Genomic DNA, 27671 nt, shown 5'->3' with positions numbered 1-27671 from the left:
TCATTTTCTGACAGACTCTACCCAGACAAAGAACAGAACTACATGTACAAAAACAGGGACTGCAAGAGTTTAACTGCTAGTACATTGCCACAATACATTGCTAGTACATTGCCACAATACATTGCTAGTACATTGCCACAATACATTGCTAGTACGTTGCCACAATACATTGCTAGTACATTGCCACAATACATTGCTAGTACGTTGCCACAATACATTGCTAGTACATTGCCACAATACATTGCTAGTACATTGCCACAATACATTGCTAGTACATTGCCACAATACATTGCTAGTACATTGCCACAATAAGCTGAACATGAGTATAGTTCACAGTTCTAAACTTAGCACAAGTATAAAGCATTCTAAAAATATATGATAGGCCTTCCTTGTTGCTTGTTAATAACTTCCTTATTTTAGTTACACAACACACCTTATCCAATTACCCATGTAATTACAGTAATAAAGCAGTATATATATTTGGGTTAATATGTCTGTGAGAATTGATTTCAGAGTCCTTAATACAAATCCATTCTTTATTTGGCGAAACTACCACTGTAACATGGCACTATAGCTTCTCAGACAATAGTTTTCTGCTTCACCTTTGGTCAAGCCATAAAGCATTGTGGGGCTCTGGTTCAGTTCAGTTATCAATTCTGGACATTTTCCAAAAGAACAGAATTACGCTAAAAGATCTGATTAAACAACACACATGCTATCACAGAGCCCATAGTGTTCTGAAGAATTAAACTTATTTCTTTCAAATATATGACAAGAGCATTGTTCATTTTTTTGGCACTGATTAATAAACCTGATTCTTTTCTAATTTATAAGCACAATCAAGATTCCATCCCTGGAGGTAAAATGTATTTCCCTGTAAGCGATATTAAAATGTGATCTAGGGCAATTATTATGTCACTGAATGAAAATTTGTCAGATTAATGGACCAATTCTACAGAGGTAACATAGGATAAATCACTGTAAGGTAAGCTAAGCATTCTGGTGTTCTGCCACTTGCAATGCACAACATGAGTTTAATTATGAAACTTGCAACAAATAACTCTATTTACAGATAGCTACCCTGCCCCATGGAATGGATGTTCAATCAAAAAAATAGATTTGCTGAAATATAGAAAATGCACTACTAAAAACAGGGGCATAATTATAAATCAATGCTTCGGTCTCTTCATTCTTACTGGGAAAACGGTGCAGGCTCTTCCAGGCTGTAAGACATTTTAAAAGTACAAATTACTTCACTGTCATCGTCTATGATAGTATCTTGCTTGGTGAAGTCAGTTATTCTATATGCAATTATAGCAAACAGTGGTATAAAAATTTAATAATAAATAACAACCATAATAACATCATAATTTAAATTGGTGGTGGAAATCGTGGAGCTACCTTTTCCAAAGGATACTGGTAATAAAGATACTTTATTTTCATAGAAGGCTATGTTCATTTTTAAAAGCAATGACTGCTACTAAAAATTTGATTCTTGCAGCACTGGAGACATCTGCAAAACCAGAACTAATACATTGCAATTCTATCCTATCAGAAATCGCAAAGTTGGGGGTCACGTGGTACCCATGACGAAGGTGGCTACCTAGTCTCGGACCTCTTCACTCCCTACATATCAATTCATCTCTAATAATTACTTTCTTGGCAAATTGGCAGTAAGTTTCTGTCATCAAAGTTGAAATTGATCCCCTGAATAAACTTTGAACACTTGACTATGGATTCCAATGAAAAGGCAACAAAAGATCTGACCCTGCATCACCTAAGCAGCTGAAAGTGGAGACCGCAGGGCCTCAGCAAAACCTAACTCAAGATATCATGGCACCAAAGGAATTCCTCACAACTGGATTTAATGTCAAAAGACATTTGTGGTCTCCCTAAGCATGTATGTGATATAAAATCCCAAATGGCTGACTTGGAAAATGAGCTACAAAGGGAAATTAAAGAAGAAACAGCCTCCTTAAACTTACACTAGACAAAGTGGAAGACAATAGGATGACTTAGAAAACAGATCTCAAATAAACAACTTTTGCCTCTTGGGCATTGCTGAAGGTTTAGAGGGGAAGAATACTATCAGCTTTCTTCAGAAGCAGCTCTCTGACATACTTAAATTGGATCCCCAGCTGCTCCCATTAGATATTGAAAGGGCTCATCAAATGCCTGATACTACTAGCCAAGATTCTGGCAAGCCCAGACTCATCGTCTTCAAGCTACTGAATAGCTTGAAGATGATAAAGTAACGTTAATGAAAGCTGCCAGAAAACCTAAAACCTTTATGTACAAAGGCCATAATTTTTCTCTTTTTCCTGCCTTCTCAGCTGAGCTTAGCAAAAAAAAGGGTTGCATTCAGTGCACAGGGGCTACTTTCATTTTCCTGGGTGGGTGTTCCACCCCGAGGCCCTGCCCCCACTCCCGCCAGCACCTCCCCCCGCCACCGAACAGCTGATCGGCGGGTGGCTAGTGGATGCTGAGCACCCACCTTTTTTTCCCCTGGGTGCTCCACCTCCGGAGCACCCACAGACTCAGCACCTATAATTCAATAGCATAAAGCAAATCCTGAGGGGGACCAACCTCAGATACAGCATCAAATAGCCATCCACTTAAGGACAACCGAATAATGCTGCAGTGCATAGACTAACTGTTTAACACTAAGCTGAGGTTTATAGCAACATCTGCTGACTGAAGTATTATCTGCACTAACCATCGCAACTTGAACCGCTAGACAGAATCTCTTCACTAGCTCTGCCTCTCATGAATTGTGTTACGGTGACCACAAGTCCTTTGGAATAAGGCAACACTCCTGACATGTAAAGTACACTATAATCTTAAATAGCACTAGTTATTCAATTTGTGCAGAGCATTGGACATACTGTGAATATAATTTTATCTTGCATTTTTCATTTTTAGATTTCATACTAATTTATATTTGATTTACCAGATCAGTTGTAAATGTAGATGTGATGAGTTTGTTTATATGTATATGCATACAGTGGAGCCTCAGAATTATGAATACGTTGGGAATGGAGGTTGTTTATAACTCTGAAATGTTCGTAACTCTGAACAAAATGCTATGGTTATTCTTTCAAAAGTTTACAGCTGATCATTGATTTCATACAGCTTTTAAACTTTATTATGCAGAAGAAAAATGCTGCTTTTCCTTTATATTTTTAGTAGTTTACGTTTAACACAGTACTGTACTATATTTGTTTTTTTGTTTTGTTTAGGTCTCTGCGGCTGTCGGATTGTGCACTTCCATTTCCAAATGGGGTGTGTGGTTGACTGCTCAGTTCGTAACTCTGGTGTTCATAACGCTGAGGTTCTACTGTACATAGTAGAGAGGCTGAGGGAACTGGGGTTGTTTAGTCTGCAGAAGAGAAGAGTTGTGGAGTGGGATTTGATAGCAGCCTTCAACTGAGTGAAGTGGGGTTCCAGAGAGGATGGAGCTAGGCTGTTCTCAGTAGTGGCAGATGACGGAACAAGGAGCAATGGTCTGAAGTTGCAGTGGGGGAGGTCTAGGTTGGATATTAGGAAACACTGTTTCACTAGGAGGGTGGTGAAACACTGAAATGGGTTACCTAGAGAGGTGGTGGAATTTCCATCCTTAGAAGTTTTTAAGCCCTGGCTTGACAAAGCCCTAGCTGGGATGATTTAGTTGGTGTTGGTCCTGCTTTGAGCAAGGGGCTGGACTAGATGACCTCCTGAGGTCTCTTCCAGCCCTAATCTTCTATGAGTTTATGATTCTATAAGTATACATAAAATCTGTAGGTAGGAATATATTATACATATTCTAGAATGCCCAATAGTATATACAAAATTATATTTGATTTAAAATATATTTGTATTTAGAAATGTTTAGACTATTATTAGATAATATAGGGAGGGGAAGAGAGGATGGAACTGAAGCCATCAGAGGTCTGAACGTGCCCACACTGGGGCACGTTTTAAGTCTGGGGGGTTGGTTTGTTTATTTTGGGTTCATTTTCCCCCAGGTTTTACAATTTTTGTTGATATATGGTATTTCCATCTTGTGCGTGTTTTTATATGTTATAAGAAAAGGAGTACTAGTGGCACCTTAGAGACTAACCAATTTATTTAATCAATGAAGTGAGCTGTAGCTCACGAAAGCTTATGCTCAAATAAATTGGTTAGTCTCTAAGGTGCCACTAGTACTCCTTTTCTTTTTGCGAATACAGATTAACATGGCTGCTACTCTGAAACCTGTATATATGTTATATGTTTATATTTTATATAAAAACAATAAAAATATAGGTTTTTTTAAAAAAGACATTGCAAAGTTGGGAAAGATTGTATTTGCAAGGAAAACAAAATCCTTCTGAGAGAGATAAGGTGGGTGAGATAATATCTTTTATTGGACCTACTTCTGTTGGTGAAAGCGGCAAACTTTCAAACTACACAGAACGCTTCTTCAGATGTCTAAATATCCACCTGTGACCCTCTGAGTATCTTTCCCAGGCCAGAAAAAGAGCTTTGTATAGCTCAAAAGCTTGTCTCCCCAACAGACCTAAATCCAATAAAAGACATTACCTCACCCACCTTGTCTCTCTCTAATATCCTGGGGCCAATATGGCTGAAACAACACTGAAAACAAAAATCCTACCAGTTCAGTTTTTCACTTCTGGGAGCATGCTCAGGTTAAAATTAACAATGTTGTAAGAAATACCATTGATCAAAAGTCAATTATGTTTCAGCAGAATGGATTGGCTGTTAAATGCTCATAGATTCTGTGTCTCCATCAATCATAGGAAGCTATACTGGGTCAGACCAATTGTTCATCTAGCCTAATGTGCTCTCTCCATACGGACCAGTACCAGAGATTTAGGATGGGAGGCGTACAGAAAAGAGCAGTTGGAATGATCCATCCCTGTCTTCTCCACTTGGTTTTCTGGTAGTCAGAAGTTTAGGGTTACCTTGAGCATGAGGTTGCATCCCTGATCATCTTGGATAATAGTCATTCATGGACCTATCCTCCCTGAACACATGTAGTGCTTTTTTGAACCCAGATTACTTTTAGCTATCACAGCATCCCATGGCAATGAGTTCCACAGGGTAGTTCTGTGTTATGAGAAACGTACTTTCTCTTGTTTGTATTAAACCTGCTCCCTATTAAACAAATATTTTGTGTTTCTCACTCTACATTTTATTTTTATGGTAGGGAAGAAATAGGCAGGTGGGATTCTGATCTTTGCAAACTATGTAAAGAGTGTTCAGGAGACAGTGTTGGCCTATAGCATTGTAGTCAACCTTGTCTGAAGACCCCTTCCCAGGCTGTGGAAGCTTTTTCAGCCAAATGGAGTAAGGGCTGTAGAGAGAGGCTGTGAGGATTAAGTTCTGTACCTTAAGAGACTAACACAGAAGAGTTTGTAATGTGGCTAGGCTGGACTGCTTTGTTGCACTTCAAGAGGAAAATGCATTGGTCTTTCTCTGAGCCTGGAGACAGTTTCCTACTTATTTTTGTCCATCCCTCTTCTGGATCTGCTGTAATTACCCCAAATAAAACAAAACTGAGGAAATTTCTGGAAATAATGAATAGGAGATTTTATCTCATTCTACCTACTTTGCCCAAGGTAGAGTGAGACTGGGATGTGAATAAGAGCTTTCAGTTCTCCTAGACTGCAGCCTTAACAAGTCTAAAGTTTCATTGGTTGTTGGTGTCTGCTCAAGAATTTATCTCAAATTAAAAATCAACACTCTCCTTCTGGCAAATTATTCTCTACTGAAAGGAATTTGTTTGCTTCCATCAGAATGCTTGGCTTTTGTTGTTATTTTTACTTAACCATTCTATTAAGTGTCCCTCCTTTTAATAAGCCTTTACGCTTGCATAGTATGTGCTCACAGATCAAACAAAGGTATAGTATTTTGACATTTGAAAAGGGGACCTTTCCCCACCCCAGAGAACATTCTACTACTTTATCTCTTTGAAACTGAATTTTATATATATAAATGGAAAAAAAACCTTACCTTCATTAATTAATATAATATGTTACTTTCACAGCGGATGGGGAATGTGGTATGCCTGAGACATTCTTCCATTCAAAAGGACTTTTTTCTGGATGCCACTGGACACCATAAATAGGGGATTTATATGCTGCCATAAACAAATTTTCCATCAGTGCACATATTAGGTCTTCACTCAAGTCATTGCATGCACAATTTTATTACAATGAATACATTACTACAGTTCTCACTAATAATTAGTGGGTTCTCTAACAGGAACACAAAGCCTTAAGCAGCAAGTTGGATCTCTGTTGTGAAAATTTATTCCTATCCAAAAAGTTTCAGGCCAAGAACAATATTTATTTAAGTTTAAAAAAATAATTTGGTCAGTTATATAGTATGAGAACTTAAAGTTACAATTAAAATTAAGCATATTGTTAAAAGAAAAAGGGTTTCATTCTATATAAACAAGTTTCTGCAGGTTTTTGTTCCCCCTTCGTAATCTGATTGTTTTAGTTGCAGTATTAAAAAACTGAAAAAAGAAAGCTATCGGGGGGAGGGATAGCTCAGTGGTTTGAGCATTAGCCTGCTAAACCCAGGGTTATGAGCTCAATCCTTGAGGGGGCCGTTTAGGGATTTAGGGCAAAAATTGGGGATTGGTCCTGCTTCGAGCAGGGGGTTGGACTAGATGACCTCCTGAGGTCCCTTCCAACCCTGATATTCTATGATTCTAATTGTTTCATTTAAAAAAATGAGCAAGTGCTAGGAGTTTTGTTAACAGCACAGAAGTTACTATCGAGCTCCAGTACTAGTCTAGAATGTACATACACCATACATTTAGCCTACTGCATAGCTTCTAGTAGAACAATGACTAAATCCTCTCTCTGGCATTCTCTAGTGAATCAAGTTGCAGTGGGGGAGGTTTAGGTTGGATATTTTAGGAAAAACTTTTTCACTAGGAGGGTGGTGAAACACTGGAATGCGTTGCCTAGGGAGGTGGTAGAATCTCCTTCCTTAGAGGTTTTTAAGGTCAGGCTTGACAAAGCCCTGGCTGGGATGATTTAACTGGGAATTGGTCCTGCTTTGAGCAGGGGGTTGGACTAGATGACCTTCTGGGGTCCCTTCCAACCCTGATATTCTATGATTCTATGATTCTATGAGACATATGCTTCTGGAGTTAAACATTCAGATGAAGGCACTAGTAATGCAGGAGTCTCTTGGAAGAGAGCAATTACCAGCTTTCCCTGTGCTGGAGGCACAGATAAACAGAGCAGCATGGAGAGGCAGCATCAGTATCAGTAGACAGCCAACAGCAGAAGTCCAGAGTAGACACATTGCACTAAGGAGGGGTTTAAACTACAAAAATGGAAGTGGTGCTTCCATGTCTTGTCCCTCAGCACTGAAAATATTCTGTTGATAAAGTGTGCTGACATATCTGGTGTGGAGCAGTTGGGTGAGAGAGGGAACACGTGTACTCAGAGACATGCACATCAAAAGCCAAGCGCGAAGATGTAGGTTATCTCTAGAGTCCAGACTGAACACATTCCAATCAATTGAAAGGCAGGCAGTGCTGACAGTCCTCTGATTATCCTAACATTAAATTTGTATTATGAACTCGTAACACCACTACCACGCTCACTGAGATCTTCCACAATAATAATAATTACAATCACAGTTTACATTGGAAACTGATAGCTACCCTCCATTGTGGATGCAAACTCTATCTTTCCATCTGTGTTAGTTGTCAGAACCTTATAGAAGTTGGTTAGTTTCTCATTCTTTCTGAAATTCTGCAGCAAACAAATGACAGAAAAAAACTGTTATATTTATAGATTTAGAAGAATAAACTCATTTGAATTCACTAAATCAAATAGTCAAATACCTTAATGGAGACACTCCTCTTGTGAAAGTGTGCCGTCAAAGGCTCAGTGGCAAGTTTTTGCAACAAGTCATCTGGAAAATTCTGGAACATCCTGCTGTCTTTTGCAGCTTGTACAAAAAAAGAAAGGAATATTCTGACTATTGTATGATCAATGGAACATCATTAATAGGATGGGGATACATGTGATAAAGTACTGACTGAATTCATTTCAAATCCTTTTGATTCTGTTCTTTCGTTAGACTTTATTAATCAAGAAAACCCCTGAAATATACTCACATGTGTGTAACACAGCTCCAGCAGACTTCACCCTTGCAATTCTCACCAGGCCATATGCTGAAGCCCTGATCTATTGAGGTCCTGATTCTGCCACCTTTGTTCACACTGATTAGAACCCTATTCTACCATTAATTTCAGTGGGACTACCCACAAGATAAGGTATTACTCTATGTAATTAAGAAAGGCAGAATTGTCTAAATAAGGCAAGGCAACAGCATTTAGTCCATTAATTATTGGCAATCAATTGGAGAAATCCTGCTCATTGCTGTGAGATAAAAAGCCACAGAAAGCATCATTCAGAGTCAGATTCTGCTACCCATATGCTGACTTGCATCTCATTCTGGAGGCAGACCAACTGCTTTCAACGCTATGTGTTATACCACCAAGAAGAACAGTGCTGCCATTTATGATTAGAAGTGAGCCAACCTGCTAAGTTCTAATCCAAATGTCTCCAACGCTTGGAGGTGTTTGGATCCAAACATTTTATTCAGCTCATTACAGAGCTGGGGGACTAGACCTAAATTATGGATCTCGGACGAAACTTCCCCAAAGTTCATGGCTGTTCAGAGCCACAATTTTGATTTTGGCCTCTCTGTATATACCTGTGGCCTGCAAATAGTTTGCTTTCAGACCTCTTATTTTATATTCATAGAATTCTATTGCTAGAACAATATCAACATAATAAAAACATTAGTCTCACCTGTTCTAAATCTTCAACCTTAAATGTTGGTTCATTACAAGAAGAACATTAAAAGGGGAGAGAGAAGCTCTAACATGATTCCTGTGAAACCAAATGATATTTGTAGTGTTCATCTGTGGTAAAGTTCAATGGGAGTGAAATATTCTCAGTTTTCAGTTTAACCAGTAAGTTCTTCCCACTGGTGAGATATGTAAGCTCTTGGTGTCCCAGACATGTTCCCCAGACAGGAAAATAGTCTCCTTTATCATTAGTCTTTAAAATAAGAAGCAAAAAAAGTCAAGAAATATGTCAACACATAGAGTAATTTAGGTACATGTTAATATGCACTGGACCTTTGTAGGGTATTGGCAGATAATCTTGTGAGTGGCCTGGACATGAGAACCATGAAATGAGGACATTTCTACTATGAGGCAAGCACAACGCTATGCATTAACAAATAGTACATCCTTTTATTTCTATGGGGGACAGGGAGTTCTGCAACATCTAGCCCTTTTATGTGCTTGACGCTTGCATAGCCAGCAATTTTGTGCTCTAGGTTCCTGGAGGAAAAATTCTGACTTTAAACAACATAAAATAGAAAGTGGCACTGTTACTTTAAAAACAATGAAACTGATATGAAATCTGAGCTAAGGGCAAAACTAGGGTAAGGGAAGAAAGAAAGAATAGCTAATAAAAAGCAGAATGAAACTAATTTTTGTAACTTAAAGAAGCACATATGGCTCTGAATATTCTCAGAGAGATCTGGACAGTGAGAAGGTGGTAGTTTTTCTGACCGCACACAGGTTTTAAAAGCCCTGTTGTCTCCCGAACATTAAGGTGCTACCTCCATCTTAACTATATCACTGACACTGTGACCCTAAAAGCTCACATAGATCCTTGCTCCTACAGTAAAATGTTGAAATATTGACTATCTATGCAAAGAAGCTCCAACGGTATCACGGTATATTTAGAGCTAGGCTTGGAAGGATTAGATATTAGATACATATTTGTAAAAGTCAATTTCACCATACATACACAAACTCATGAAAAAATAGTTCCATCAATGATAACTGAAATGTACAAATAAGCAAAGTAAGGAAAATGCTACTTCAGAACTTATGAGAGTTTCATTAAGGGTATTTACTTTTGTATATTTGGACATGTGGTCATGACAATTTATATTTAAATGGTATAAAGCTTTAAACATGTTGAATTTCAGCATCTACTGTCATTAAATAATTATCTGACCCACACTGTTTTCTCACTCTCCCCATAATTTCCTGCAACTGTGGAAATTTAAATTGATAAAAATCTAAAAAAATGCTTTAAAATAAACATCAATATTATCTGTAAAAATATTTAAAAACTTAAAACAAATTATGGCAAGCTTATTTATAGTCATCTGCCATGTAAATACTAGATGTGTAAAGCTTGCTGTTCCTTTCACTTACTGTGGTGCATGTGAGGAATGAATGATGTCAAAAGAGTTTAAGTGAAACCATAATCAAGCCCTTAACATGTACTCCCCTTATAGTCACTGTCCCTAAAAATGAGCCTAGATGCTAACCACATATTTAACATCACTAAAGACTGAATTTTTTTTCTAATGTAGCTGAGAAGAGTGTAAGGCAAAACTCCCATTGGCTTCAAATGGACTAGGATTTCACCCCTTGCGTGTACATGTAATTTAAAAACACAGTCACACCAAGTAATCTCTTATTTTGAATTTGACAAGGAAAAGTGGGAAGAGACATGGACATGAATTTAAAAGAACAGTAGAAATTCCAGACATCTTTATACATGCAAACATGCTCTTGACCGTCTTGGCCCTCCAGGGGCTTACCCTGACAGGCCACATGCCAAAGGTTGCCAATCCCTGGCATAGACCATGTCTACAAAGATCTTCTCTCAAACTCTGTATCTAAAGAACGACACAAGCAATTTATTGAGTTGCTGTCAAATGTTCATATTTCATGATCACTACTGTTTACTGTATGGTCCCTCCATCAGACTCTATGGCCCTTGCATGCTTACTCACATGTTTAACTTAACACATTGTGCATAGTTTCATTGAGGTAAATGGAACTACTCACACTACAGAAGGTAAGCAAGTCTTTGCAATATCAGGGTCTATGATAACCAGATGGCAATGCCCAAGAAAAAAGATGGCGGGGAGGACACAAACTGCACAGAAAAGTGACTTGTACCCTCAGATACATGTATACATCAGACCAAACACACATTGTACTGACCCCCAGTTATTTCACAGTGGCCACCTGTGCAGTGAGAGACCCAGAGCACAGACAATCATACACAACACTATCCAGGGTGAAGCACCTACCATTTTGAAATAATCTCTATAAACCAATACCAGTGAGAAAATATCACTGTGTTTTCCTTGGCTGCTGTATGCTATATTCTGCACAGCAGGGTATGTAGGAATGCTGATTGCAAGCTAATGTTTCCTGATGCTGCATCAGTTTATGCATTGTACATATTATGCTTTAGGGCTGGTCACATTTTTTTTGAAATTAGACTTTGCTACAGTGGTTTTCATTGAAATTTTTAATTTGGATGAAAAAAATGCATAACAATCGCTTTTTTGACCAGCTCCACTATAAAGGTTCCCACCAAAAGAGAGAGAGACTGGCCTCTCTTGAGGTAAAAGATTAGTAAAATGGAGAGATTCACTGCTGCCAGGACCTTGGAAGATCAGACTTCTACTTCAAGATAGGCCAAATGGGACACAACTAACCTTTGAAAAAACTGACTCTTAGAAAATGAGAATTAATTATTTATCTTCAGTGATGAATCAGAGCATCACTGGCATATTCCAAGAGAAACAGCCTCACTATAAATTATGTTATCCATATAAATCTAGATAATTCTCTGCAAAGAATTTTTTTCTACCTGGCTGCCTTACTGTGCGATGAATCAAGCTCACTTCTAAGGTATTGTGTACTGATTTGCAGTTACTGGGGGTCAAATTCAGAGGAAATTTGTAAAATGTGTGATTCACATTAACTTACGCTTTTCCCTCCCACACACACACACTAAGACACACTTAGATCTACTGAAATCTATTTGCCCATGTGTAAGAATAAGGGAATTTGAACGGGTGGGTGCCAAAGAAGTTGTAAATAACATCACTTTAGGGTCTCTTTAGACTCCCTTTAATGCTATATAATGATATGACTTGAGTAAACTGTATATGTACAGAATTAATGCATTTAACATTTAAATATTCCCTGTTTTTGGATGGTATCATTATTATTTACTATTTTTATTGCACCAGTGCCTAGAGGCCCCAGTCAAGAATACAGGCTTCATTGTGCTAGGCTCTGTATACACATGTAAACAAGACTGTCCCAACTCCCAGAGATCAGAGTCTACGACAATGATGAAATCTAAGAGGTGGAGGAAACAGATAGGAAAAAGGATGAAACAGTAAAATTCACACAGGTAGAGTAAACAGCAGGCCCAGCTTGCCATCTGCATTGCTATGTATCATGCACCTAAACTTCTACTCCAGGCACCTCTCCTTTTCCTACGGGCTATAGTTTGAAATGCACAGCTGACTTCTTGCTAACTGATCTATTCTGTTTTTTCCAGTCCCTTTCTTGCAGCATCAACTTGCATGTCTTAGCCACTTCTTCTCATTGCAGCATACTTATTAGGCTATTTCCTTCATCATAGCTCATATCTGCCTTCATTATGCATAACAGAAGAGAGGCAAAATATCTGTATTGTTAGGATAGATTTGTACAGTTAAATATGTTGGGGAAAGTATGTTAACTACAGTTAGCAAAGAGTGTAGCCAAGATTTTCAGAAGTGACCCATTATTTTGAGGTCCTGACTTTTTGGGTGCTCAACCTGAAACACTTAAAGGGCCTGATTTTCAGAAAGTGCTGAGCACTCACCCAAACCCCTGAAAATCTTGGCCTGATTTAGTATTGAGCAGAACATCTGAGCACTTCTACTGCATAAAAAATACACTGGATACCAAGAAAGTTTGTGTAAGTGTTGGCAATAAGGGTGACTAAGCTAAATTTTACAAGTAATGTTGTACAAATAAAGAAATTAACAATTGACTTCACTTAAATTATTTAGCGATGGGCCTCAAACCTTAAAGTTCAGATTCTAATTTTCTGAAGTTTGGAGGTGTTCAGTTCAGACCTGCATCTAAAGCTATTAGATGATTTGTTACACACACATACTAACAGTCAGCTCCTTATTAACAGGCTAACAGGAATATACTGCACTCCAGTTGGAGACTGTCCAAATATAAGCCTCCCATGATTTTGGTCCCTGAACACCGACAATAACCAGAACAGTTTTTGCTTTAAGTGGTTACCTTTAGTGCCTTCTTGTAAAATATCCTAGCAACCCTAGAATATTCTGAAGTCTTAAGACTAACACCACCTCCTGGGAAAAGTACCCTGAAAAACAATAAAGTATTATTACATGTAAATAACTACAGGTCCAGGCATAATATAATGGGTAAACATGGACAAGACTGATAAGAACCCTGAGACCTAAACTCATTGGAGGCAAACACCAAACCATATGATCACAATGCCTATGTGCTACAGTAAATTCCAACACTTCAAAAAAGAGGTGGGGCCTGCTGATAATAATTAAAGATAATATTTTCAGAGTGAAAAGAACCTGAAGCTAAAACATACAAGCCTTATAAGATAAAAGGCCATATATAGCATTCTGATCCAAAGCTTCCATATACAATTCAATGGATGCAGATACTTTCTTTTACAGAGTCAGAGTCTCACAGCCCTTACTTAACATAGCAGGGCAGCAAGATTGGGTATGGCCCACCCTTACTCACTTGTGCAGCCCTCCTCAGATTGCAACTCTGATCACAGATGAGTGGGGATGAAAAGTAAGCTGCAGCTACTTGACCACTGCTCCCTTTTGCAAGTAGGTGGATGTTGAGGGGGAAAGAGCGGGAATAGACTTGGCTCTGTCCTCTCCAATAGCCAGCCAGATATGTTGGCCAAGTTGACAACAGAGTCTTCACAAAAAGGAGTGAAATAAGTTACTCCCTCCCCATGGGAGCAAGGAAGGACTTGTCACTCTGAGTTACAGGTCATCCTGGTGCTGGACAGCTATGTGCCACCTCTCACTCAAGGTGTGTTTGGCCTTCTACAGAACATAAAGACATGGTCCTTGTCAAAAACAGTCTGCAATCTAAGAACCTAGCACTGCCACCTTTACTTACATTGAGTCACAGCTTACTTCATGAGTAATCCCAATGAAACTATTCATGGAGTAAGGTGGCATGAGTAAGGGTGGCAGAATCAGGCCCTCTGTTGACACAATATCATAAGGGTTGAGTTGGGTGGAGCAAGGAACAAGGCAGAAGAAGTTTCAAGGAGGAAGTGTGGGAGGAAGAGGGTGAGACAGTAGAAGAAGCATGGAGAGGGTTGGAAGAGGAGAAGAGAAGGAGTAAGGAGGGGAACAGTGAGTAAGCAAACTGCAAGGGCCGTGAAATAGCTTTGGCAAAATGAAGGCCATCACTGAAAGGAGGTACGGACAACATGATGGGCTGCTGGCTTCCATTCAAATGCAGCTCCTATCACCCTGCACACAGGCAGAAAGGGGTGTCAAATGAAATACTTGCAGCTGTGCTGCTATCTGACAGATACACATTTCTAAGGAACGAACACAAATGATTTCCTCTTTTAGCAGGGGTGTATGCATGTGCAGTACTTAGCACATACCTGCAAGAAAGAGGAAGATTAGACTCGCATTCCCTGCTTAGGGAAATGAAGTATCGGAGTCTGGAATCACCCCGGGTAAAACCAAGCACTTAACAGTAAAACAACAGTGGCTCTGATAACATGAAGCCTTTCTAAAATATGTGTTAATGAACATTTCCATAGGAGACTGATGCACAAAACTTACCCATTAATAGACTGGGAAATTTCATCATACTCTTCTTCTGAAAGAGTTAGTCTGAAATCCCAACAGAGATAGTTACAGGATCGATCTGAAACTTCACCACATTTTACCATTAAAATACCAAAGATACTTAATACAAACCATCTGAAATGAGCATGGAAAGTGTATAAGATGTATGTATGAAAAGTAAAGAAAAGAGTAATTCTAGGTCATTAAAGGCAAAATCTGCCACCCTCACTGCTATGAATGGTACCTTACTTTTCAGATAGTCTATGATGAGTGAACAACTACAAAATGTGAAATACTGGCTAGACAGTGGGACTGCTAAAAAGGACTGGAGGGTTATAATGGACCACAAAATGAATATGAGTCAACAATGGGATGCAGTTGCAAAAAAGCCCTATACGTTCTTGGGTATATTAAGTGGAATGTCATATGTAAGACACAGGAGATAATTGTCCCAGTCTACTTGGCACTGGGGTGAGGCCTCAGCAGAATTACTATGTGTAGTTCGGGGCACCACACTTTAGGAGAGATATGGAAAAATTAGAGAGAGTCCAAAAGAGAGCAACCAAAACAATAAAAGGTTTAGAAAAAGCTGAACAATCAGGACAGATTAAAAAAATCTGGGGATGTCTAGTCTTGAGAAAATAAGTCTAAAGAAAGATCTACCAACAGTCTTCAAATATGCTAAAGTCTGTTATAAGGAGGATGGTGATCAATTGCTCTGCATGGCTGCTAAAGGTAGGACAAGAAGTATTAGGCTCAATCTGAAGTAAGTGAGATTTAAGTTAGATATTAGGATAAGCTTTCTAACTGTAAAGATAGTTAAATTCTGGAATAGGCTTCCATGGGGAACTTGTGGAATCCCTGTAATTGGAGGTTTTTAAGAACAGGTTGGATAAACACCTTCTCAGTAATGATCTAGGTTTACTTAATCCTGCCTCAGCACACAGGGCTGAACTAGATGACCTCCTGAGGTCCCTTCCAGCCTTAAATTTCTATGATTCCATGAATGGTACCTTACTCTTTAGGGAGTCTCACTGGGCCAGTTCATGCCCCCTGGAGCCACACATGGACAGGACGGTCTGCATACAGAGCTCACCCTTTTCACACAGAAGTGGGGGCTGCATCAGCTTCTTGATCCTGTCTCCACACCAATAAGCCTCAAAGAACTTAGTCAGAAAAGACAACATAGTCTCCCTGGCCCCTCCCTCCAACCCATGAGGCTTTGGGAACAATGCTCAAATAAATTTTTTGGTCTCTAAGGTGCCACAAGTACTCCTTTTCTTTTTGCGGATACAGACTAACACGGCTGCTACTCTGATCCCTGGTAGTGTGTCTCCATTGGAGTCATGGTGCCAGAGATGATGCAAAGGCATAGGGCTCTCATGTGGATGACTCTGCCCTCCCATGGATCCCCTAGGATCTTCCAGATCCCTAGGGATTCATCAGCTTTGAGGGAGGGACCTACAACAAGAGTGTGGGACGCAGTGGCAGATTTAGAGTTAGTGGGCCCTGTGTGCAGCTTCATTTTTGGGGGCCCCCCCTTGGGCTCTGGGCTGGGGTAGAGGGTTGGGGTCTGGGATGGGATGAGGGCTCTGGGAAGAAGTTTGGGTGCGGGGTGCAGGCTCTGGGCTACGACAGGAGGTTGGGGTGCAGGAGGGGTCAGGGGGGCGGCGCTTACCTTGGGTGCTGCGGCTCCCAAAGTGACCGGCACACTCCTTTGGCAGTGGTTCCTAGGCTGGGGGAGGGGAGCGGAGGTCTCTGCGCGCCGCTGCCTGCAGGCACTGCCCCCACAGCTCCCATTGGCTGCAGTTCCCAGCCAATAGGAGCTGTGGAGCTGGTGCTCAGGGCTGGGGTAACGTGCAGAGGCACTCCACCCCCAGGGGCCGCAGGGACATGCCAGCCACTTCCAGGAGCAGTGCGGCGTGGCGGGAGGGAGACCGTGCGGGCAGGGAGCCGCCTTAGCCCTGCTGCCCTGTTGCTGGCACATCTCTGCACGCCCCTTGGGAGGAGGAGGAGGGCACGGGGTCTCTGTGCGCTGCCTGGGGCGGGGGCAGCATGCGGAGCCGCCTCCCCCCACCAGGGGCATGCAGAGACATGCCAGCAGCCAGCCGCTTCCGGGAGTGGCATGGGGCCACCGGCCACCATGGAATGCAGGCAGCCTGCCCGCCTGAGCTCTGCTGCGCCACCAGCCGGGACTCAGGAGCAGGTTGTCAGATGAGATTTGTCCTGCATTTTGTGGGGCCCCTGTCACTGGGGGCCCCGTGCCACAGCACGGTCTGTTTCATGGTAAATCCTCCCCTGGTGGGATGACCTCTTCAAGGAGATCCCTGTAGTGATTTCATCCCCGCGCCCCTGAATTTGCTGGAGCCCAGACACCACGGGCCCATACAACTCCCCACCCCGAGCACAGAGCAGCCATATTAACATATCAGTAAAGTCTTCTGTAAGATTAGATGATCAATAGTACTGCTCAGGCCGTTTCATCAACATCAAGAGCGCTCTTAAAAGGTAGTTGAGTTGTCGTCCATGCCAATGAACAGAATCATTTTAAAATTACAAAGCCAACATGGAAATAAGAAACTTTGTTTCCTCACCCCCACATGTGCAATTTTTCTTGTTGTCCTGGACACCTTTGGTCTGTTGTCTCAGTTTTAAAATATTTTAACCTTCAAATTGTGGTCAAAAGAATTTTTCATTATACTTTCTTGTCAGAGATTCAGCTTAGAGCATGATACAATAATATCCTCAGAGAAAGGAACTTTTGGAAGATATTTCTTCTTGTTTAAAGGGAAATAGAATAATTACCATAGTTGGCACCTTGTACAATGCACAGCTACACTGAGCTACACAACTCAGATTCTAAACTACTGGGGAAAAATGTTTTTCTAGTGAGAATTGGAAGCTGATGCTCTTCCGTATACTGCTTTAATTTTAGTTCCTTGGAAAGAAACTCCATCAAGAAATTGTTTGAATTAATTGAAAGTTCAGTGCTTTCCTATGAACATAAAAGTTTATATTGTAGATATTTTACCTGGCAGAGACCAAACCTATTCTCAATTATAAATATGCAGCCCTCTTTACTTCATTTGGGTCGCATGCTTGTAAACGAAGAGGTGTGGGGCTTTGGTTTTGTGCTGAACTAAAATTGTAACCATTCAGTTAAAAAAAACCCACACCAAACCCATGTTAAATGGTGTTGCGAACGCATTACAGATATTGGCACCTCTGCTGCGGTGTGGCTGTGATTTACTTTCTTCACGGGACTCTTATTTGGCTTTTAATGGTTACGCCTATTGTATCACAACAGAGTGAACTGTCGTTTGATTTGGGTCTTACCTCAACAGTGAGTTTTGTCAGGTGGGTGGAAGGGCTATTATTTTACACCCACAGAAGGAAGAGGAGGCACTTTGAATTGCAAAGGACACATATCTTATTGCACAGTGATTGAAGCAGGAGAACCTCTTTAAAGTACTAACTTTCTATAAAATGCTGATGCAAATATAGTTTGCTACTGACTGTCAGCACACTGTAATGTAAATTGTTTTTGTAATTTTGTACACGTTAGAATACCTTTATATTAAAAAAGAAGTAAACTTAATATAACATTCTAGGTGGATCATGCAGTCTTGTTGGTCTGTCTCTCTCAACTTTTTATTAAGAAAAAATTACAATTAAAGATTAACGTACTATGTCAAACATTGCTTATTATTTAATCAGGATCAGGTTAATATTCAAAGTACCTGGCTAAAGATTCTGGCTTGCTGGCTGGAGAGTCATCCTGCTCCTCTGAGTATGCCAAAATGGGTGACCAAAATTCGGAATCCTCTTTTTGACGCTTCTCTTATGTACATACTTTGTGTGAAAGCTTTTGCATTACAAAGGCAGTCCGTATTTTGCAATACCACATTTCCAGAGAAGTCACACTTTTCCCAGTAATGTTCAATACAAAGTCTTGCTGCTAACAGTAAAAAAGGAAATTAATTTGTTGCTCTCTTTGAAATGTAGAGCCTCTCCTGGAGCATTAAGAAAGCAAGTCAGCTCTGGGAAGCTGGCACTTTGCGATAAGATGAATCTCTTTAATAATTTCCTCCCAAAACCAAAATTGGAATGAATCTTATGCAAGATATGCTATGTAAGGTACTAGTGGAAAAGTTATGATTTACTAAATATGATAAGCTTTTTTATATGTATGTCATCTTTGTATTGTGAGTTATAAATGTGTGGTACATTGATATCTCAAGCTTGTGCTGTGTTTCTGGGTGACACCTCTAGACCGATTACAACAGCACTATCCAGACTGCATGAGGCCCATTCAAGGGCAATCAGCTGTACAATGAACCTGTTGAGAGAAGCCAGGGGCTACGCCTTTGAGTCAGCAGGACATACAAGAATATGCCTATGGACCGGGGTCTCCAAATTCTTTTCCATGCCTATCTGCTGTGAATTTGTGTTTGGGACAAAGGAAATATAAGCCATATTGCAGAGAATATAAAAAGGCAGCTGTATCACCTCCATTTTGTCTTCAATCCTGCATCTCACAGTAACTTCTCTACAAACCCATATTTGATACAGCGTTGCAGCTGGTACTAGCTAAAAAGAAAAAGCCTTTCTTGAATGCCAAGCTTGTGAAGGAGTGCATGTTGGAACTGCTGGAAGAGCTTTTTGCCAGAGATAAAAACAAAGATGACATTGTGAACCATGTGAAGCAAGTTCCCCTGTCTGATTCCACCCAATAAGAAGATTGGAGGTAATTTATAGGGATTGTTTGTCAGCACTGTTTTCTGACTTAAAAAATGCCAAATATATGCTTCTTGCAATGGACAAATCAAATGATTTAAGCGACACTGCCCAGCTATCACTGTTTGTTAGATTTTATGATGGTGACATTTTCAAGGCAGAATTTTTGTGCTTAATACCATTAGAAATCTACACCACCGGAGAGGTCATTTTTGAAAAAGTAAAAGGCTTTTTTGAAAAAAAATGGCTTAGATCTGCAGAAAACAAATCTGCTTGTTACAGATGGGGGTCCCTCCATGACAGGAAAAGAAAAGGGCTTTGCTTCATGTTTGGCAGTGATACACCCTTCATCAAATATACTTCACTGCACCATTCACTAGACTGTCCTATGCGGTAAGTTGTCTGGGGACTTGAAAAAACAATGGGTATTGTGAGGAAATTAATGAACTACACATGCTCAAATTATAGCTTGCAACACCATCTTTTTAAAGCTCTTTTAACAAGACATTTCAGCCAAATACAGTGACCTATTGCAGCACAGTGACGTTTGCTGGTTAAGTAGGGAGCGTATGTTAAAGAGGTTTTTTGCGCTTCAAAAAGAAATAATAGAATTTCTTTCAAACTACAAGATGAACAAAGCTTGCAAGGTCCTGGAATTTATGAATGATGTCCTCTCTGTATCACAGGTAGCTTTTCTGTGTGATATTACTGGTCACTTGAATTCCCTCAACTTGCAGCTCCAAGGCCGTGCAAGCAGTGTCGGGGATCTGTTTAGAAAAAATGATGCCTTTCAGACAGTCTTAACAGGAAAGATATTGCACTTCTCCACATTACATGTTGTTGGTAGAGGTGAAACTTCGATGTAAACGATGCAAGAATTCCTAAACAATTAAGGCTCCAGAGCTCAGATGTCTTGGAAGCAAAATTCAGAGAAGTGGAACTTTGTGATTACTGGACTTAAAATGCTGGCCAATTTCAGAATAGCCAGAATCTACCCTTCTATCTTTTAAAGATGTTTGGATCAACATACCTCTGTGGATCTGGGTTTTCTACCATTGGCGTTATAAAAAACCAACACCACAATTGTCTGATAGATGAGCATTTTCACCGGTGCATGTGCCTTGCCCTGAGCTCCTCCAAAACACTCTTCATAAAGCTTGCCAGGGATCGTCACTGTCACCTTTCCCATTCGAGATTATCACAAACACAGGTAATAATGTTGATTTTTATACTTTGTTAAAAGATAGAAACTCTAATATTTATGTGGCAATCAAGGTCTTTATTAAGTGCCAACTGAAGTTTGTTTATTTTGTCAGCCTTCTGCATAGAATATCAGGGTTGGAAGGGACCTAAGGAGGTCATCTAGTCCAACCCCATGCTCAAAGCAGGACCAATCCCCAATTTTTGCCCCAGATCCCTAAATGGCCCCCTTAAGGACTGAACTCACAATCCTGGGTTTAGCAGGCCAATGCTCAAACCACTGAGCTATCCCTCCCCCCCACAAATGGCCCGCCTCTTGTCATAAAATTCTCAAATCGGCCCACAGGTAGCTCTAATTGAGTGTTGCTGCTTTACATCCTCTGCCTTGACTGCTACATGCAAGCAAAATTTCACTCTTTCCTAAGTGTAGAAAATGCACATTTCAGCTTGCCTTCCACCACTACCATGTCTCTGCTCCATCCTCTTCCTCCATGACCTCTCAGTTGCTTTTGGTACCCTTGATTATACACTCCTCCTTGAAATCTTGTCTTCTCTCAGTCTTCTGTAGATAGAGACAGAGGGACAGACACACAACACCTGAATGGCACTGTGACTCCATGTGCTAAGTGTGCCAATCAAATTTGGCTCCCCACTCCTCAGTTTCCATCTACAGCGGGAAGCACGTGTCAACCTTGAGTGATGCTGTAACCACATGCACCAGGTTGTAACGTCCAGAGTGGAGAGTTGGGCCCATCCCCCCAGGACAGGAGCCACTGCTGTGAGGTGAGTGTGGGGTGGGTTTGTCATGGACTTGATTCCAATTCATTATACCATGAACACCATGACCTCCAAGCTAAAGTTATAGCCATAATCATAGCATCTGTATCCCATGACCCAGCTGCAAAGGGTATAATGAATTACTTGGTTAAGACGTGTGGTCTGGGTAATCATGACTGCAAAAAAAGTAAAAAAGCAGGATATAAAACCCCACAGAATTGCAATCAACTTGAAACAGAATGTAAGCTGAAAATCTGTCCTCCGAACTAGGTAAAGTATTAGCCCATTCTATGCAGTGCTGATCTATCTTATAAACACCAGTTGAGTAGCGTTATCTGATGTTTCATTAATCAATAATCCAAATAGAACCATAATACCAGTAATAAAACAATGAACCAGCTGTGCCATTAGGACAGGGCGGGGCAAACTACAGCCGGGGGGGGGTGGCATCTGGCCCTTTTTTTAATCCCACCCTTGAGCTCCTGCCGGGTAGTGGGGTCCAGGGCTTGCCCCGTTTCAGCCAGGGAGCAGGGTTGGGGACTTGCCCCGCTTTGTGCATCTCCCAGAAGCAGTGGCATGTCCCCCTGCGGCTCCGCATGCTGCCCGCGCCCCAAGCACCGCCCCTGCAGCTCCCATTGGCCGAGAACCACAACCAATGGGAACTGTAGGGGCGGCACCTGCAGACAGGGCAGCATGCAGAGCCACCTGGCCGCACCTCTGCATTGGAGCCAGAGGTGGGACTTGCCACTGCTTCTGGGAGCTGCTTGAGATAAGCGCTGCCCAGAGCCTGCACCCCTGACCACCTCCTGAACCCTAATCCCCTGCCCCAACCCAGATCCCCCTCCTGCCCTCCGAATCCCTCAGTCCCAGCCCAGAGCACCCTCCTGCACCCCCAGCTCCTCCCATACCCTGAACTTCTCATTTCTGGCCCCACCCTAGAGCTTGCACCCCCAGCTGGAGCCCTCATCCTCTCCCAAACCCCAATTTTGTGAGCATTCATGACCTTCCATACAATTTCCATACCCAGATGTGGCCCTCAGGTCAAAAAGTTTGCCCACCCTTGCATTAGGATGAACATTTCTCAGCATTTTCCAGATAAAAGACTAAGTCTGTGTTTCTTGCTTGACTTCTTTTAATGATTTTCATCTATAACAATGTCAGTGACCTTTCCCTAGGCAGTGAACATTAATATTCCTGGGATGGCTTGGATCACAGAAACCCCCTTGGGAATTGCCAACTGATGTGCTGAGACTACCTCTAAGCCCATTTTCCATGGCAGCTTGGGACTTCAGAACCCTGCTTGGTTGTGCCAGACACACTAGCTTGCTACAAACACAGACCCAGCTCTGAGCCACGTCCCCCACAAGCTGCAGGCTTAACTGAAAACAGCTTAAGAAGTGCTCCTGTCTCCACCACTTAGGTACCCAGCTCCCAATGGGGTCCAAACCCCAAATAAATCTGTTTTACCCTGTATAAAGCTTATACAGGGTAAACTCATTAATTGTTTGCCCTCTATAACACTGATAGAGTGATATGCACAGTTGTTTGCCCCCCCCCCCCCAGCTGTTAATACATACTCTGGGTTAATTAATAAGTAAAAAGTGATTTTATTAAATACAAAAAGTAGGATTTAAGTGGTTCCAAGTAATAACAGACAGAACAAAGTGAATTACCAAGCAAAATAAAATAAAACACGCAAGTCTAAGCCTAATACAGTAAGAAAGTGATTACAGATGAAATCTCACTCTCAGAGATGTTCCAATAAGCTTCTTTTACAGACTATCCGCCTTCTAGTCCGGGTCCGGCAATCACTCACACTCCTGTGGTTACTATCCTTTGTTCCAGTTGCTTTCAGGTATCCTTTTGGGGGTGGAGAGGCTACCTTGAGCCAGCTGAAGACAAAATGGAGGGGTCTCCCAGGACTTTATATAGTTTTTCTCTTGTGGGTGGAAACCCCTCCCTCCCCCTGTGCACAGTCCCCTCTACAAGATGGAGTTTCAGAGTCAACTGGGCAAGTCACGTGTCCATGCATGACTTAGTTCTCTACAGGTATGTTCCCAGGAAAGCTCAGATGTGGACTGGCGTCTATCAAAGTCTATTGTCAGATTAAGTGTTTCTTGATTGGGCGCTTACTGAGAATAATCTTTTCTCAAGAAACTGACCAAATGCTTCACTGAGGCTACTTAAAATTAAACAAGTATACAGCCAATATTCATAACTTCAAATACAAAAATGATACATGCATACAAATAGGATGAATATATTCAGTAGATCATAACCTTTGCAGAGATATGTTACATGGCACATGTAGCATAAAACATATTCCAGTTATGTCATTTACATTCATAAGCATTTCTATAAAGCATTATGGGGTGCAACATTACAATTCCATCTCTTTTTCATGTTTGAAGTCAATCTTTTGGTGGTGGATTACTAGCCTGTTCATAAGGAATTGTACACAAGCTCCTCTAAATTTGGAGTATGGAGTTAATCCAAGATATGGATCCCCACTACACTTGCTGCTATGAGCTTCTTTGCATGAAGCTTCAGTAGAGAGACAAGCAGGAGGTTAAAGGCAGAACTGTAGGTGCCTCCTCTTGTTGTGCCAAAACCAACCTGAATAACCTATTCTGCACACCCTGTGGACAGCTTGGCATTGGTAGCTGAGAATCTGGGAGGTTTTCGAACAGGGCTGCAGAGTCAGACTACAGTAGCTCTTCTATGCTTGCTAGCTGTGGGTTTAGGTGAGACTGTCCAACCCAATGGATAAGTTGCTTTAGGAATGAAGTGATCTGAAAGAGTACAGCTGAACAGCTGGAATTTCCCACATGGGAAGTGGAGAGATGAACAGGACTGAAGGCCCTAAAATTATATTAGACAATCTTCCCTTGAGGGAAGGGGATAGTCTATATGCCTGCAGAAATTAGTGTACCTTGCCACTAACTGGAGTTAGGGAGCTGATGTGCATGTGTCCGTGGAGTGGCCAGGTAGAGAGAAGTCCCTTGTAGAGCAATATCTAGGGCACTTTTGAAAATCCCATCCTAGAGCTCTAATGAAGGCAGACTCCTGGTCTGAGCAACAGTCAGGTGAGGAGTCCAGAAACAACATTAAACAGTTTGCAGATGGAGTCAACAGGGCCTGGCCTGCCACAGGTTGTCATGAGTGAAGAAGGGACTTTGAGTGGCTGTCTGTCAGAGCACCTTGTTTTAAATACAAAACAATGAAAGACAAACCTTATTTCTAAGGGACCTGAATGACTTTACTTGGGGTGCAGAAGTTATCTCTGTTTTCTTGATGCCATTTGAAGGGGCAGTTGAATGGACCATAACTGAAAAGACAGCTTTATTCCTCAGTTAATCTATTACAGTACTTGGAGGGGACTTTTCAGTTTTCTATATGCATTTTGCTAGAAGCTGTATTGACAACCTACTTTTGTGGTTAACATTGCAAGCAGTAGCTAGAAAGAGAAGCTACTTGGGAAAGGAATGCTTACACTATTCCATAATTCCTAAGCATTTAAAAACAGACAAATAAGTGGAGGGGTTGTGGGAAAACGTGAACATACTTGCACATGTAGTAGTTGTGTTCAGGTAGATGGGTTTGGGAGGAAATTATTAAAGAGATTCATCTTATCGCAAAGCGCCAGCTTCCCAGAGCTGACTTGCTTCCTTAATGCTCCAGGAGAGGCTCTACATTTCAAAGAGAGCAACAAATTAATTTCCTTTTTTTACTGTTAGCAGCAAGACTTTGTATTGAACATTACTGGGAAAAGTGTGACTTCTCTGGAAATGTGGTATTGCAAAATACGGACTGCCTTTGTAATGCAAAAGCTTTCACACAAAGTATGTACATAAGAGAAGCGTCAAAAAGAGGATTCCGAATTTTGGTCACCCACTTTGGCATACTCAGAGGAGCAGGATGACTCTCCAGCCAGCAAGCCAGAATCTTTAGCCAGGTACTTTGATTATTAACCTGATCCTGATTAAATAATAAGCAATGTTTGACATAGTACGTTAATCTTTAATTGTAAATTTTTCTTAATAAAAAGTTGAGAGAGACAGACCAACAAGACTGCATGATCCACCTAGAATGTTATATTAAGTTTACTTCTTTTTTAATATAAAGGTATTCTAACGTGTACAAAATTACAAAAACAATTTACATTACAGTGTGCTGACAGTCAGTAGCAAACTATATTTGCATCAGCATTTTATAGAAAGTTAGTACTTTAAAGAGGTTCTCCTGCTTCAATCACTGTGCAATAAGATATGTGTCCTTTGCAATTCAAAGTGCCTCCTCTTCCTTCTGTGGGTGTAAAATAATAGCCCTTCCACCCACCTGACAAAACTCACTGTTGAGGTAAGACCCAAATCAAACGACAGTTCACTCTGTTGTGATACAATAGGCGTAACCATTAAAAGCCAAATAAGAGTCCCGTGAAGAAAGTAAATCACAGCCACACCGCAGCAGAGGTGCCAATATCTGTAATGCGTTCGCAACACCATTTAACATGGGTTTGGTGTGGGTTTTTTTTAACTGAATGGTTACAATTTTAGTTCAGCACAAAACCAAAGCCCCACACCTCTTAGTTTACAAGCATGCGACCCAAATGAAGTAAAGAGGGCTGCATATTTATAATTGAGAATAGGTTTGGTCTCTGCCAGGTAAAATATCTACAATATAAACTTTTATGTTCATAGGAAAGCACTGAACTTTCAATTAATTCAAACAATTTCTTGATGGAGTTTCTTTCCAAGGAACTAAAATTAAAGCAGTATACGGAAGAGCATCAGCTTCCAATTCTCACTAGAAAAACATTTTTCCCCAGTAGTTTAGAATCTGAGTTGTGTAGCTCAGTGTAGCTGTGCATTGTACAAGGTGCCAACTATGGTAATTATTCTATTTCCCTTTAAACAAGAAGAAATATCTTCCAAAAGTTCCTTTCTCTGAGGATATTATTGTATCATGCTCTAAGCTGAATCTCTGACAAGAAAGTATAATGAAAAATTCTTTTGACCACAATTTGAAGGTTAAAATATTTTAAAACTGAGACAACAGACCAAAGGTGTCCAGGACAACAAGAAAAATTGTACATGTGGGGGTGAGGAAACAAAGTTTCTTATTTCCATGTTGGCTTTGTAATTTTAAAATGATTCTGTTCATTGGCATGGACGACAACTCAACTACCTTTTAAGAGCGCTCTTGATGTTGATGAAACGGCCTGAGCAGTACTATTGATCATCTAATCTTACAGAAGACTTTACTGATATGTTAATATGGCTGCTCTGTGCTCGGGGTGGGGAGTTGTATGGGCCCGTGGTGTCTGGGCTCCAGCAAATTCAGGGGCGCGGGGATGAAATCACTACAGGGATCTCCTTGAAGAGGTCATCCCACCAGGGGAGGATTTACCATGAAACAGACCGTGCTGTGGCACGGGGCCCCCAGTGACAGGGGCCCCACAAAATGCAGGACAAATCTCATCTGACAACCTGCTCCTGAGTCCCGGCTGGTGGCGCAGCAGAGCTCAGGCGGGCAGGCTGCCTGCATTCCATGGTGGCCGGTGGCCCCATGCCACTCCCGGAAGCGGCTGGCTGCTGGCATGTCTCTGCATGCCCCTGGTGGGGGGAGGCGGCTCCGCATGCTGCCCCCGCCCCAGGCAGCGCACAGAGACCCCGTGCCCTCCTCCTCCTCCCAAGGGGCGTGCAGAGATGTGCCAGCAACAGGGCAGCAGGGCTAAGGCGGCTCCCTGCCCGCACGGTCTCCCTCCCGCCACGCCGCACTGCTCCTGGAAGTGGCTGGCATGTCCCTGCGGCCCCTGGGGGTGGAGTGCCTCTGCACGTTACCCCAGCCCTGAGCACCAGCTCCACAGCTCCTATTGGCTGGGAACTGCAGCCAATGGGAGCTGTGGGGGCAGTGCCTGCAGGCAGCGGCGCGCAGAGACCTCCGCTCCCCCCCGCCCCCTGGCCTAGGAACCACTGCCAAAGGAGTGTGCCGGTCACTTTGGGAGCCGCAGCACCCAAGGTAAGCGCCGCCCCCCTGACCCCTCCTGCACCTGAGGATATTATTGTATCATGCTCTAAGCTGAATCTCTGACAAGAAAGTATAATGAAAAATTCTTTGAACTACAATTTGAAGGTTAAAATATTTTAAAACAGACTACAGACCAAAGGTGTCCAGGACAACAAGAAAAAATTGTGCACGTGGGGGTGAGGCAACAAAGT

The 27671-nt window shown here is 41.5% G+C and overlaps 1 long non-coding RNA gene across 2 annotated transcripts; it reads right to left on the bottom strand.

Moving 5' to 3' along the window:
- Nucleotides 1–212: 212 nt before the first annotated feature.
- LOC140906670 (uncharacterized) lies at nucleotides 213–18842 on the bottom strand. Of its 2 annotated transcripts, XR_012157199.2 has the most exons (7): nucleotides 18477–18842; nucleotides 13163–13247; nucleotides 8829–9080; nucleotides 7853–7959; nucleotides 7670–7760; nucleotides 5995–6121; nucleotides 213–1223 (listed from the first exon to the last, which is right to left on the bottom strand). It is a non-coding gene; the product is annotated as an uncharacterized LOC140906670 (long non-coding RNA). The 2 variants fall into 2 exon arrangements; XR_012157200.2 differs by lacking the exons at nucleotides 8829–9080; nucleotides 13163–13247.
- Nucleotides 18843–27671: the final 8829 nt, after the last annotated feature.

This window comes from Lepidochelys kempii, chromosome 2 (genome assembly GCF_965140285.1).
Source record: "Lepidochelys kempii isolate rLepKem1 chromosome 2, rLepKem1.hap1, whole genome shotgun sequence".
NCBI lineage: Eukaryota > Metazoa > Chordata > Testudines > Cheloniidae > Lepidochelys > Lepidochelys kempii.
Note: the sequence above shows the minus strand (reverse complement) of the source record. Positions and strands in the feature narration are given on the sequence as shown.